Here is a 14897-nt window from a genome sequence, read left to right on the forward strand (position 1 = left end):
CCGATGAGAGCCAATTTATGCTACAAGTGGTTCGTTATGTGAAATCATTACCCTGAAAGTGTGCAACATGATGGTCGAGATAAGAGAGGGCATTGTATGACCCTTTAGTGAAAAACAGTGTTACGATACTTTCATTTGCATGGTGCCATTTTCCCACACATAAATTTAAGTCATCTGCTGTCTCAAATGCTGGTGACGACGACGACTACGAGATCCAATGTAGCACGACAGCGTGGAGGAACGAAAGTTGCAAGTCAATGACAAACACCACAGATCGAGAGATGAGTTCATCGACCACGACAGGAGAATATTCAGGAATTGCACCACAATCTGTCTTAGTCGTTCAATAGGTTAGTCGTTAGTATATAGAGAATATATGACCCAATCGCAAAATCGCAAAGAAACGATCATTTCCCATTCATGTGTTGGCTCTTATCGGTTTGATATCATCTGGCTGTGCATATAAGGACTGTTCATTTTATAAAGTGGACACCTTGTACATGCAATATCTTCTTAATTTATTAATTAAATTGCAATTCTACTTTACTTATTTTCCAGGAGTAAAAGGATGATGTATCAGCAAATTTGGCCATAAAGCATATATCCCTAAAGTGATCTAGTGTCAGAGAATGGTAGAATATCATTATTTTTATAAAAGCTCTACCTATATTAGAATAGTAGAGGATATCAACACACAATTTGTTAAAAAAAAAATAAGGATTTTTGGTATGCAAAAAATAATGCATAACTTGGATGAACAGTTTTTCTTAGGAGTTTCTGAAAAAATATTTAGTTCGTCAACCAAAAGCATTTTGTAATATTTTATATTTTCATAGAATTGTAGAATAATAGCTGAATGATACACAGAAAACCGATTACGATTTTATCAATAAATGAAAAAGATATATCATAAACAAGGGGTCCACTATAATATAAAATAAACAGTCCTTATGTTATTGCAATCTTATAATATCAGACAAATAAACAAGTTGTACTCGTTTTGAATCGTGTTTCCGCTCAAGCAGTCATTTTTGGATATTGTTATTTTTTTTAATATTACTTAAAATTACATTTGAAAATGGCACCCACCGCTCGTGACTATATACCGTATTTTGGTTTTAAAAAGATTTAAGTATGTTCAAATATATGTTTTAAGTGATTTTTTGATTAAGCTGATATGGGATAACATTGATCACCCGTGTAAACAACGTTCGATAATATTGAATACGTCTTTAGAAAATTAAATCATGGCCCCTGATGCCGAATATGAGCATGAGCATGAGCATGAGCATGAGCATATATGACCGTACAATTCGTAGTTGCTACTCCGTGATTGACTAGAGCAATCGAAGTTGCACAGGGAATCAATGAATGGGGCTTGGGATTAGCTAACCATTCTTCACTGTGCACAAATCGAGAGCTCAAATTTTAAAAGTCAATAACGGCGCCGGCCACGTCCTTACGGTCATCGGGGAAGGGAAGGAATGTTAGCTAGACAACCGTTGTTACTAGAGACCGAAGAATCTTCTGCATCTCCACAATTGTCATGGAAGGGATATTGGGTTAGTGGGATAAGGTAAAGATCTGGGAGTCACCAGCGATTGGTGATGCGATCCATGATACATTCACGCCTAACCCGTTTAACGCCACTATTTATTCATGCCGCGCGAGCGACGCGCAATACGATTGATCCTGCTCACATCACCCGCCCCCGCAGGAGCAAGCGACACGAGCAAAGGATCAAACACTACTGACCCTATCCGCGAATCACGCCACTATTTATTCATGCCGCGCGAGCGACGCGCAACACGATTGATCCTGCTCACATCACCCGCCCCCGCAGGAGCAAGCGACACGAGCAAAGGATCAAACACTACTGACCCTATCCGCGAATCACGCCACTATTTATTCATGCCGCGCGAGCGACGCGCAACACGATTGATCCTGCTCACATCACCCGCCCCCGCAGGAGCAAGCGACGCGAGCAAAGGATCAAACACTACTAACCCTATCCGCGAATCACGCCACTATTTATTCATGCCGCGCGAGCGACGCGCAACACGATTGATCCTGCTCACATCACCCGCCCCCGCAGGAGCAAGCGACACGAGCAAAGGATCAAACACTACTGACCCTATCCGCGAATCACGCCACTATTTATTCATGCCGCGCGAGCGACGCGCAACACGATTGATCCTGCTCACATCACCCGCCCCCGCAGGAGCAAGCGACACGAGCAAAGGATCAAACACTACTGACCCTATCCGCGAATCACGCCACTATTTATTCATGCCGCGCGAGCGACGCGCAACACGATTGATCCTGCTCACATCACCCGCCCCCGCAGGAGCAAGCGACGCGAGCAAAGGATCAAACACTACTAACCCTATCCGCGAATCACGCCACTATTTATTCATGCCGCGCGAGCGACGCGCAACACGATTGATCCTGCTCACATCACCCGCCCCCGCAGGAGCAAGCGACACGAGCAAAGGATCAAACACTACTGACCCTATCCGCGAATCACGCCACTATTTATTCATGCCGCGCGAGCGACGCGCAACACGATTGATCCTGCTCACATCACCCGCCCCCGCAGGAGCAAGCGACGCGAGCAAAGGATCAAACACTACTAACCCTATCCGCGAATCACGCCACTATTTATTCATGCCGCGCGAGCGACGCGCAACACGATTGATCCTGCTCACATCACCCGCCCCCGCAGGAGCAAGCGACACGAGCAAAGGATCAAACACTACTGACCCTATCCGCGAATCACGCCACTATTTATTCATGCCGCGCGAGCGACGCGCAACACGATTGATCCTGCTCACATCACCCGCCCCCGCAGGAGCAAGCGACACGAGCAAAGGATCAAACACTACTGACCCTATCCGCGAATCACGCCACTATTTATTCATGCCGCGCGAGCGACGCGCAACACGATTGATCCTGCTCACATCACCCGCCCCCGCAGGAGCAAGCGACGCGAGCAAAGGATCAAACACTACTAACCCTATCCGCGAATCACGCCACTATTTATTCATGCCGCGCGAGCGACGCGCAACACGATTGATCCTGCTCACATCACCCGCCCCCGCAGGAGCAAGCGACACGAGCAAAGGATCAAACACTACTGACCCTATCCGCGAATCACGCCACTATTTATTCATGCCGCGCGAGCGACGCGCAACACGATTGATCCTGCTCACATCACCCGCCCCCGCAGGAGCAAGCGACGCGAGCAAAGGATCAAACACTACTAACCCTATCCGCGAATCTCGCCACTATTTATTCATGCCGCGCGAGCGACGCGCAACACGATTGATCCTGCTCACATCACCCGCCCCCGCAGGAGCAAGCGACACGAGCAAAGGATCAAACACTACTGACCCTATCCGCGAATCACGCCACTATTTATTCATGCCGCGCGAGCGACGCGCAACACGATTGATCCTGCTCACATCACCCGCCCCCGCAGGAGCAAGCGACACGAGCAAAGGATCAAACACTACTGACCCTATCCGCGAATCACGCCACTATTTATTCATGCCGCGCGAGCGACGCGCAACACGATTGATCCTGCTCACATCACCCGCCCCCGCAGGAGCAAGCGACACGAGCAAAGGATCAAACACTACTGACCCTATCCGCGAATCACGCCACTATTTATTCATGCCGCGCGAGCGACGCGCAACACGATTGATCCTGCTCACATCACCCGCCCCCGCAGGAGCAAGCGACACGAGCAAAGGATCAAACACTACTGACCCTATCCGCGAATCACGCCACTATTTATTCATGCCGCGCGAGCGACGCGCAACACGATTGATCCTGCTCACATCACCCGCCCCCGCAGGAGCAAGCGACGCGAGCAAAGGATCAAACACTACTAACCCTATCCGCGAATCACGCCACTATTTATTCATGCCGCGCGAGCGACGCGCAACACGATTGATCCTGCTCACATCACCCGCCCCCGCAGGAGCAAGCGACACGAGCAAAGGATCAAACACTACTGACCCTATCCGCGAATCACGCCACTATTTATTCATGCCGCGCGAGCGACGCGCAACACGATTGATCCTGCTCACATCACCCGCCCCCGCAGGAGCAAGCGACGCGAGCAAAGGATCAAACACTACTAACCCTATCCGCGAATCACGCCACTATTTATTCATGCCGCGCGAGCGACGCGCAACACGATTGATCCTGCTCACATCACCCGCCCCCGCAGGAGCAAGCGACACGAGCAAAGGATCAAACACTACTGACCCTATCCGCGAATCACGCCACTATTTATTCATGCCGCGCGAGCGACGCGCAACACGATTGATCCTGCTCACATCACCCGCCCCCGCAGGAGCAAGCGACACGAGCAAAGGATCAAACACTACTGACCCTATCCGCGAATCACGCCACTATTTATTCATGCCGCGCGAGCGACGCGCAACACGATTGATCCTGCTCACATCACCCGCCCCCGCAGGAGCAAGCGACGCGAGCAAAGGATCAAACACTACTAACCCTATCCGCGAATCTCGCCACTATTTATTCATGCCGCGCGAGCGACGCGCAACACGATTGATCCTGCTCACATCACCCGCCCCCGCAGGAGCAAGCGACGCGAGCAAAGGATCAAACACTACTCCATGGCCCCTGATGCCGAATATGAATAACAAACTCTTACAAGTCATTTACTTTTTGAGCTATTTCAAAAATAAAAACACTGAATCGCGGAGTACGCCTAAAGGTAGGCAATTTATTAAGGAAATTTAACATTTTTAAGGTGATTATAGAGCGGAGCCACACCTCAAATTTTTAAGAGCACAAGACTGGAGAACCAAACAGCGCTCCGCGTTGAAAATCTATCCCATTGGTCACCACCAGCAAGCAAGCAGTATGATTGGTTTTCAACGCGAACTGTTGTCAGATTCTCCAGTCTTGTGCAATTGAAAATTCGAGGTTTGGCTTGGTTTTATAATCACCTTAATAGTAGTTCGTTAATGTTGCTTAATTGAATAAACTTATGATAGATTGGACAACGGAATCGTTTTCGACGATGCCATTTTTAGTAACAACTGCATTTTCCTTATTCGAACCGTTGGCAGAACTCATGTGGGACATGAATCTTCGGTAGTGTCATCCATAATGATAAAAATCATCGATTCAAAAAGTTGACAAATTTATGCATGAACTAAACGCAATTTTCTCAAAAACCTCAATTTATATAAGCTTATGAATGTAAGAAAGGGTGGCACCAAAAAAATGTTCGAACTTTTTGGGAGAAGGGTCATACCGATCAATGTTACCCCGGATTACGGTATATCAATTTGTGTATTGATGCATTTTCTTTTTTTTTTTAAATTCAACCTACCTGTAACTATTGAATCAATAGTTTTCACACAACGTGTTCATTAGTTATCAATAATTGAGGTTATTGATAACACTTTTATATAAATTGACGCTGATATTGAGCTGTTCGGTAATCCAATCCGCATGGTTATTAAATTAATTAACTCATTACGCGTGGTAAAGATGGACAAATTATGGGTGAAATTATGAAAAAAATCCATGTGCTCGGCTGGGATTTGAACCCAGGACTCTTGTATGCTAGACGAGCGCTTTACCAACTAAGCTACCGAGCCACTTGGTGACCCAATAACTGAGTTGATTACAAGTTTAGAACTCGTCTGTAGGAATTTGAATTCTAAACTTGGAAAATTACAAAAAACCATCTCCTTCAACCAAAAACTCTGTTTCAACAGGAACCATTTCCGAAACGTTTTTTTTCAGTCGAAGAGCAAAACACGATATTATGGGCGGTTTCCATATAGAATGGCGGCTAAACATATTTTTGCCATCTCATGTCATATTTATGAGTTTTTTGATACAAGTTTGTTATTTTGTTTTCCATGAACAAGTTTTCGAGACCAACTTTTGAAAAGGGCTTATAGAGAAAATATGTGTTTTTCTAACGATATATGCAAACCACTTGCAATTAACGTTGTGAAAACCATTGTACATAATAAAACTTTCATAATAATGATGATAGTAATCTTTTGACGATATTCAATTATCCCCTGAAATTATATTTAGTTAATATTAAAGAAAAAAAGGCAAAAATATTGAAAAAAGTCTATGAATCCTAACTGAAAAAAGTGCAAATATGTGCAGCTAAATACTTCACAATCCTTTAGTTTGCATCTTTGAATAACCTTGGAAATGAATTTAAGCCTGGGACAACTTGGGACAAAAAAGTATGGGATGTGTAAAGTTTAGGCAAAAAATCGGATATGTTTTTTTCAGTCCCCACATTTACCTGAACTAAAGTACCTATTTTTATTTCTTTTTGTTTTTCTAAGCTGGTTTTTTTAGTAAGCTTTCGAACAGTGCATTCCAGTATATTGCATCCAACGTATACCTTGTATTTGTACTGAATTCTTTGTTTTTCTTGAAAACTCTAACTTTGACATACTGTATCAATGAAACTACAAAGAATTCTTCCTCTAGTATTCCAAGAATTTCTTAATATAAGTGTTTACTATGTATTGATGTACCAGAAGAACCTATCAGAACAAGTCATTATTTCGATCGCCCATAGTGCACGAGCGATGCGGTATTGGAAGAATACAATTTCCAATTGAAAAGTGTCATAATTGCTGTGAGATTCACATTTAATGGGCCAGATAAGAGTCCAGTTGTTAATTACACCTATCGTTTGTCTGGTGAGTTGCAAGCTTACTGTCAATGATGATGTCACGCTACACGATAAGTGTTCATCTGCAACAACCAGACAGCTCACCAATCCACCGCGGGGTGGATCGTGCTGAGTTGTTGAGTTGAAGGAGAGCAAAAGAAGGAAGGCACAAAAGTCTGTTTGACAGCTCTGCAGAAAGCGCGTGTGCACGGACAGAGCGCGTGCGCACGGAAAGAGCGCCAGTTCGGCTCGATTTGCAATGATCGGTTATTATTATTATATTTTCGCTATTGGATATTCTATGGTTTGGTTGATCGATGTTAAAGTTTGTTTTAAAAGCAGCTCCACTTATTTTGAAACATATTGCCGTGTACAATAGTAGACAACACAACTAATTTAATTAAAATAATTTGAAATTATAATTAGTACATATACAAAAGGGGAAGAACGTTTAGGCTGGTTGTGCATTACGATAAAATCTCTTAACATAAGCAATGCTTGTTGTTGGTTCTTGTGGAAGGATCAACATGTTCGGCTTAACGAATCTTATTTTAAATATCGAATAACACCACATGCAATTGAACAAAAAGGATGTGATTACAATAGACTTTTGATATTTTCAATTCTGAACCACCGCAAAAAAAAATTGGGAATCAAAATTCTCCTGAGAGGGATGATGTGGGGGAGGCTCATTCTAATTAATATTGTCGTTCAATTATGGGGATAAATTAAAATTGTTATTGTTCTATACATACTTATTTATTATAATTACCTGTAAATATTGATACAGCACAATTCAAGTATTTAAATATCAAATAGCAAACATAGATATGGTCGGTGTTCAGACAGACTGAACCAAGTGTTTTTTTCAATCGAGTAAGAAAAATGTACCCCAAACATGTGAAACATCAAAATATTATACATATTTACTGTAATAATGGAACTTATCTATTTGATGATACATTTGTATCAAAATAACATGGAAGATTTAAAATTGATGGAGTTCTTTACGTATCCTTAGAGCTCCAAAATTCATCTAGTCTGGTCTGTCTAAACACCGACCATATGATTCTCAAAAACTCATGAGAATGGTATTTTACTCTTTGAACTGTTATTTAATTTGGATGTGTTTAAAAGGTTTATAAATTTAATTTATTATTGATGTTACGAGCTATGTCTGTTGTTAAACTTAATGCTACACAAGAAATATATTTGAATCAAAGTATTTTTATATATAAATCATATGAAAAAAAAAATGTTCCAGAAAGTACTCTAGAATTCTTTGGAAGCGTCTCCCGGGATTCTTCCTTAAATCATTCATGAATCCTTCAAATCCTCTCTGGGATTGTTCTGCTGAAAATCTTGAGATTATTTCTGAATTTTCTTCCAGATATCGCTTTGGGATTCATCCAAAAAAAACGTTACCATTCCGGTATTACTTCTGAGATTCTTTCGGATATCCCATTGCGATTATTCTGGACATCTTTTTGGATTTTTTTGCAGAACTCTGTATGTGATATTGCGTGTATCTCCTTAAGGATTACTTTTGAAATCCAGGAAATTAAATTCTTTGAAATTCTTGAAAATTGTTTTCGAAATACTATGGAAGATTTTACCATAAATCCTGATGCAATCCATTTGGATATTTAAAGAGGATTTTATCAAAAAATGTACGACTCTACTAGAAATTCTTCGAGAATTCCTCCGAAAATAACTCTAGATTTTTATCCGGAAATACTTCTGGTATTCTTATGAGAATGCCTCTGGTATTCTTCCAAAAATGACTTGAGATGCTTTCGGAAATCTTTCTGAAATTCTTCAAGAAATTCCACTGAGATTTTTACGCCAATATCTTTGAAATACTCCTGGGACTCTTACAAAAATCCTGTTGGAGTTTTTTTTTCGGATATCTTTCTATTCTAAATTTTTCAATAAATTTTGCTGGGATTGTGCTGTAAAACCTGCTAAGATTCATCCAAAAATACGACTGTCATTCTTCCGGATATCATTCAAGAATTCCACCGGAAGTTTTCGTGAGATTCAACCGTAAATCGTTCTGGTATTTTTCAGAAATTCCATTGAGATTCTTAAAAATATCCTTCTGAAAAATTTTCTGAGAATTGTTTTGGGATTATAGAAGGATTTCCAGAAGAATTCCAAGGCGATTCACAGAAACATCACTTCTGTATGAAGGATTATCGTCAATATCTGAAATAATCCCATGAGAATTCTAAATCCAAATTACAGTGATATTCAAAAGAATCCCAGAAGTTATTTCGCCAGAATCCCTGAAAGATTTAAAGGATATTCACAGACATCCAGAAGATTTCATGAATATTTTCCAGAATAATTCCGATGTCCAGATGAACTGCAGAAAGATTCATGGAATAATTTCAAACGGGATTTTCGGAATCATTTGAAAGTAACTTTTAGAAGATCCTCAGAAAAAGAAATCAGTAATCAAAGTAATCGAAAAAATCTCATTATTTCAAGCAATGCTCGTTGGTTCATGTCGAAGGATCAACATGTTCGGCTTAACGAATCTTATTTTAAATATTGAATGACACCACATACAATTAAACTAGTATGTGATTACAATTCTGAATCACCGCAAAAAAAATATTTAGAATCACAATCCTTCTGAGAGGGATGATGTGGTGGATGCACATTCTAATTAAAATTGTCGTTCAATTATGGCGATAAATTAAAATTGTTATTTTTCCATAAATACTTGTTTATTATAATTACTTGTAAATATTGATAATGCATATAAAAAGACATTGGTCCAGAAATTACTCCAGAATTCTATGGAATTTCCCTCCTGGGATTCTTCCTTAAATCACTTATGAATCCTTCAAAACCTCTCTGGGATTGTTCTGGAAATCTAAAGATTATTTCTGATTTTTCTCTAAGTTCTTCTGGAAATCACAGAAAACTTACAGATATCGCTTTTGAACTCATCTAAAAAACATCGTTAGCATTCCGGTACTATATCTGAGATTCTTTCGGATATCCTTTGTGATTCTTCTGGACATCTTATTGGAATATTTGCATAAATCTGTATGTGAGTTTGCGTTTATCTCCTTAAGGATTACTTTTGAAATCCTGGAAATCAAATTCGAATCAAAATTCTCGAAGATTCTTTCGGAAATTCAATGGAAGATTCTAACAAAAATCCTGATGCAATTCTTCTGGATATTTTTAGAGGATTTTGCCAAAAAATGTAGTACGACTCTACTACAAATTCGTCGAGAATTCCTCCGAAAATAACTCTGGCTTTTTTCCGTAAATACTTCTGGGATTATTATGAGAATACCTCTGGTATTCTTCCGGAAATCACCTGAGATGCTTTCGGAATCCCTTTAGAATACTTTCGAGGATGCTTCCGAAAATCTTTCTGAAATTATTCTAGAAATGCCACTGAGATTTTTACGTCCATATTCTTGAAATTTGTCTGGGACTCTTCCAAAAATCCTATAGGGAATCTTCCAGATATCTTTCTAGCATTCTTTCGGGAAGCCTTCTGGGATACTTTCGAAAATCTTTCTGAGGATCCTTCAAATCCTTCTGTTAAGGGTTCTTGCAGAAATTCTTCCCGAATTACCTCTAGACTCTGGGAGTTTCCTGAATTTTTCAAGAAAACTGTTATTATTTCGACTATCTCTCTAGGATTCTTTCGGAAATTCTTCTACAATACCCCCAGATTTCTTTCTGTTATCCTGCTGGAGGACTTCAAAACATCTTTCAAAGATTCTTCCAGCAATTTTACTGGAATTTTTCAAGAAATTCTGCTGGGATTCTTCCGTAAAACCTGCCGAAATTCATCCGGAAATACGACTGGAATTCTGCTTGAATAATAAGCATTCAAGAATTCCACCGGAAGTTTTTGTGGGATTCAACCGTAAATTGTCCTGGTATTTTGTTTAAATACATTGAGATTCTTAGGGAAAAATATACAGGATTCTTAAAAATATCTTTCTGAAAATTCTTCTGGAAATTGCTTTGGAATTAAAGGAGGATTTCCGGAAGAATCCCAGGTCGATTTACAGAAGAACCACAGAGAAATCACTAAAATATTATCAGGGAGATTTCTAAAGGAATTATTTTAAGGATTCTCGTAAATTCCTGAAACAATCTCAGGAGAATTTCGAATGGATTTTGAATGTTTTTTGACAGTGATATCCAAAAGAATCCCAGAAGTTATTTCGCAAGAACCCCTGAAGATTCAATGAAAAGTCACAGACATCCAGACGATTTCATGAATATTTTCCAGAATAATTACGATGTCCAGAAGAGCTCCAGAAAGATTTACGGAATAATTTCAAATGGAATTTCCAGAACCATTTAAAAGTCACTTTCAAAAGATGCTCAGAAAAAGAAATCAGTAATCAAAGAATCTCATAGGTATTTTTTTAAAGTCCCAGTGACTGTCCGGTAGTTTTCTTGGAGGATTTCCATTTGAAGTCAAGAGGGATTTTCATAAAATTCTGCCAAGGATTTAAGAAAATTTTCAAGGAAAATCAATGATAAATCACGAAAAAAATCAAAAACACTTCCTTATGAATTTCCAGAAGAATTACAGAGTTTTTTTTTCTCAAAAAATCTTAGAAAAAAATTCTAAAGAATCACGAAGGAATTTTCGGAATAATTCATGATATACAAAATTATCTCAGGCAGAAACAATAAAATCAATAGCAATAAATCTGTAAGAATATAAGAAGGATTTCTGTAAGAATATAAGGAGGATTTACAAACAATTACAGAGGAATTTTCGGATGATTTCCATAAATAAAGATTTAAAAAAATCCCCGTCATCTGGAAGATTCTTAGCAGGATTTTCGGAAGTATTCCACAGGGATTTCTGGGAGAATTCCATTGGGATTTACAAAAGTATTCCAGAGGAATTTTCGAAAGAATCCCAAGCATTTGCACGGAAGAAAGTGAGGTGAAATAATAGATTTATTTGATTATAGTCTCAGGCGTCTTTCCGAGAGTATTCTAGAATAATAGGTATAATCTAAGACATTTTTCGGAAAGAATCTCAAAGGGATTTTGAAGAACTTTCAAAGAGTTTCACGGAAGAAATACTGAAGAATTACGAGGAAAATATCAGAATTTAAATAATAATTTCGATTGGATTTCCAGAAGAAATCCCGAGAAATTTTGTGGATTCGAACCCAGATTTTTAAAATAAATTCCATTACACTGGAAAGCAATCAATCAATCATTTTCGGCAGAATTCCAGAATTTTACGGCAAAACAGCAGAACAATGGTCGATCTAAAACCTTTACAATGGAGAGCACGGAGGAAGATCGCAACGAAGTGAGGCGGTCTGAATTGGTATTAGTATTGTCGCACCGCCACCAAACCGGATCGCGCCAGTGAGACTCGCGACGCGCCTCAACTCGCACGATTTTGAAATCAGTTTTTTAGTGTGGCGCTGCATTCTTACGATTTTTATGAACACAGCGCACTATTCACATATTAGCTGCGACGCACGGGACCCGAGAAAACAATAATTATAAATAAATGTTGGTCTTGATTTCTACCGGATACACAATAACAGTATTTAGGAGAGGAGATCACCGGTGTATTGTAAAAAAATGTATTTGAGTAGGGTAAAGAGGGGCAAGATGGGTCACCGAAGGAAAGGATCTTTATAACATTCCATATACAAATCGACTTAACTTGTTTCCTTCCAAGGGCCGATTTCTTCATCTTCGCTTGGGCCGTAAATCATCACGTTTGCCCATATGACTAAACTAAGTTTAGGGCCTAAGCGGGGGTGAAGAAATCGGTCGTAAGACTATTTCATACACTAATATGATGTGATAGAAGGCAAATGAAAAGTCATTGAGTTGGATATCCGCTTTTCCATCAGTTTTCAGAATGTATGCTATTAATATAAAAACAACCTTACATAATAATTTCAAAGCCATATGGTGTTTCAACGATATATATTACAGAATAGTCCTTCAGCAGAAAAAAAAAAGATTTCACAAATGACTTCAGAAAACAGAGCGAACTTACTTCCTCCTTTTCCAATTATGTTTCGATTGCATCGCTGAAGGAACAAGTAAGAATTGTTTAAAATAATTATCCTAATACGTAGCCCATATGTAGATTCAAATCAATGCCTCTTTACATGCTCTTAAAATATTAATGTCGGAAAAAACAATATTTAATGCGCGTCAAAACGACAATGACCTATCCTGCCCTCTGACTCATTTTGTCCCTTATTACCCTACATATCAAGATTCCAAATACAGTCATCTCTCCCTTACTCGATATTGAAGGGACCATCGAGTTAGGGAGGTATTGAGTTACAGAACACAAATCCAGTGCAAATGCGATCCAAGGGACCATCGAGTTAGCCATGAAAACCAACTTTTACTATGGTTCTCTTACTCGATATCGAGATACGGAATATCGAGTAAGGGAGAGCTAACTGTATATGAAAGGTAAGATACACAATGGAATAACAAACAGGTGAGGTTAAATCTGATGGTAAGTCAATTATTTACAATTGATAATCAATTGTACAAATCGTATCTATCATAATATACCATTAACCATACAGGATACCCAATTGAAGCAATATGGATGGGGAGAGTGGAATTGCCAACTTCTTGTCAGTAACATATTGTTGATAGAGGATGGTCCTTCAACCCCATTCATTGAGACATCCTTTTGTATGATGACATGACCAGTCGATCAGTGGCTAGAATCTGGGTTGTAATTTTGGGATTGCCTTGAGTAAACCTTGAATTTTAACAAAGGTTTGGAACTATCAACTGGATAACATCATACAAAGAGGACAGTCTACTGTCTAACGGCTGTGCCCTGCAACAATGAGTGGTAACCCTTACATACATATACATACAATTCCAGAATTTTACGGCAGAATTCCAGAATTTTACAGCAGAATCCTGAAAGGATTTCCATAATAACCCAAGATGGGTTTCTGGGATAGTCCAATAGGAAGTCCCAAGGAGGTTATTGGAAAAATCAGAGCGATCAAAGAAATAACTACATATGATAATTTCAGAAGGGTTTCTGAAAGAATCTCAGTGAATTTTCAAGATGTCCTCTAGCAACATAACTAATATATACTAATATTTACAACTCAATACTTAATTATAAATTGCGTTAAGGTGATTATAGAACAAAGCCACACCTCAAATTTACAAAAGCACAAGACTTGAGAACCAAACAGCTCTCACAGTTGAAAATTTATCCCATTAGTCACCACCAGCAAGCAAGCAGATTGATTGGTTTTCAACGCAAACTGTTGTCAGATTCTCCAGTCTTGTGCCCTTGTTTGGGTTCGTTTTATAACCTTAAGCTGAGTGTACGCCATCCAGTTTGGGGGCGGATTGACGGTATCGAAGTGTGTGTGTGTGTGTGTGTGTGATCCATCTAACCCCCACTGTCCGGCAGTGGTATTATGGAAAAAAGTTTTCAGCAGAAATGTAGTACATTTTTGCAAAAAGCTTCAGTCCGGGAGCTAGAAGGTGATAGCTCTATTGCAGATCCGGTGACCCATTTCAGAATGGCTGGAGAGACACGTCCATTCAGAAGTCACTTTCACTAACAACAAGCCCCGCATGTATGCATTACCGTTATCAAATGGATAATGATAATACATACACACTTCCTGTTTCAAAGATGTTTACTTTGAAACTGGCGCGTATTTAATGTTTAGGTACAAATAAATATGTAATCAGAACAATCTCACCAAAATCCATCTAAGGCGGCATTGTTATCTAATCCAATCATCAATCGATTTCCTTCTTATTTTTCTCATCAGAGTGGCATCCAATTGCTTCTTGATGTGACGCATGCCATTTGTCATTGCTAGACCACATTGTGTGCATGTTTTAACACTATCATTTCTAATTCTTACTTTAAAATCTTTTGTATAACGTAACCACTTAGCATATTCACAAAAACATTTTTTATTTTCTCGGAACCATTCGTCCGGATGTCGTAATAGCGTCGGCCGGAAAACAAGCGCAGCCTCAAACAAAAAAAAAATCACGTGGGCGCACAAATCACATTAAAACCAATAGACCATTTCCGTGAAAAAATATTATTTGCTCATAAGCTTTCTATTAATTTACTGGACATACTTTCCCAAGGGACCCATATGTTTTGTGGCCTCTAACTTTTGAAAAACAACGAAAAATTGGCGGC

The 14897-nt window shown here is 39.5% G+C and overlaps 1 protein-coding gene across 1 annotated transcript in view; it reads left to right on the plus strand.

Annotated features, from left to right (window-relative positions):
• The window catches only part of LOC5576232, a 52894-nt gene that overhangs the window by 735 nt on the left and 37262 nt on the right, over nucleotides 1-14897 (plus strand). Inside the window, exon 1 of the mRNA XM_001655960.2 lies at nucleotides 1-350. This exon is cut by the window's left edge and continues 735 nt beyond it. The gene's annotated coding sequence lies outside the window, so the exon portion shown is untranslated. The remainder of the gene's footprint in view (nucleotides 351-14897) is intronic.

The sequence above is a fragment of the Aedes aegypti genome, chromosome 3 (assembly GCF_002204515.2).
Source record: "Aedes aegypti strain LVP_AGWG chromosome 3, AaegL5.0 Primary Assembly, whole genome shotgun sequence".
Taxonomy (NCBI): Eukaryota; Metazoa; Arthropoda; class Insecta; order Diptera; family Culicidae; genus Aedes; species Aedes aegypti.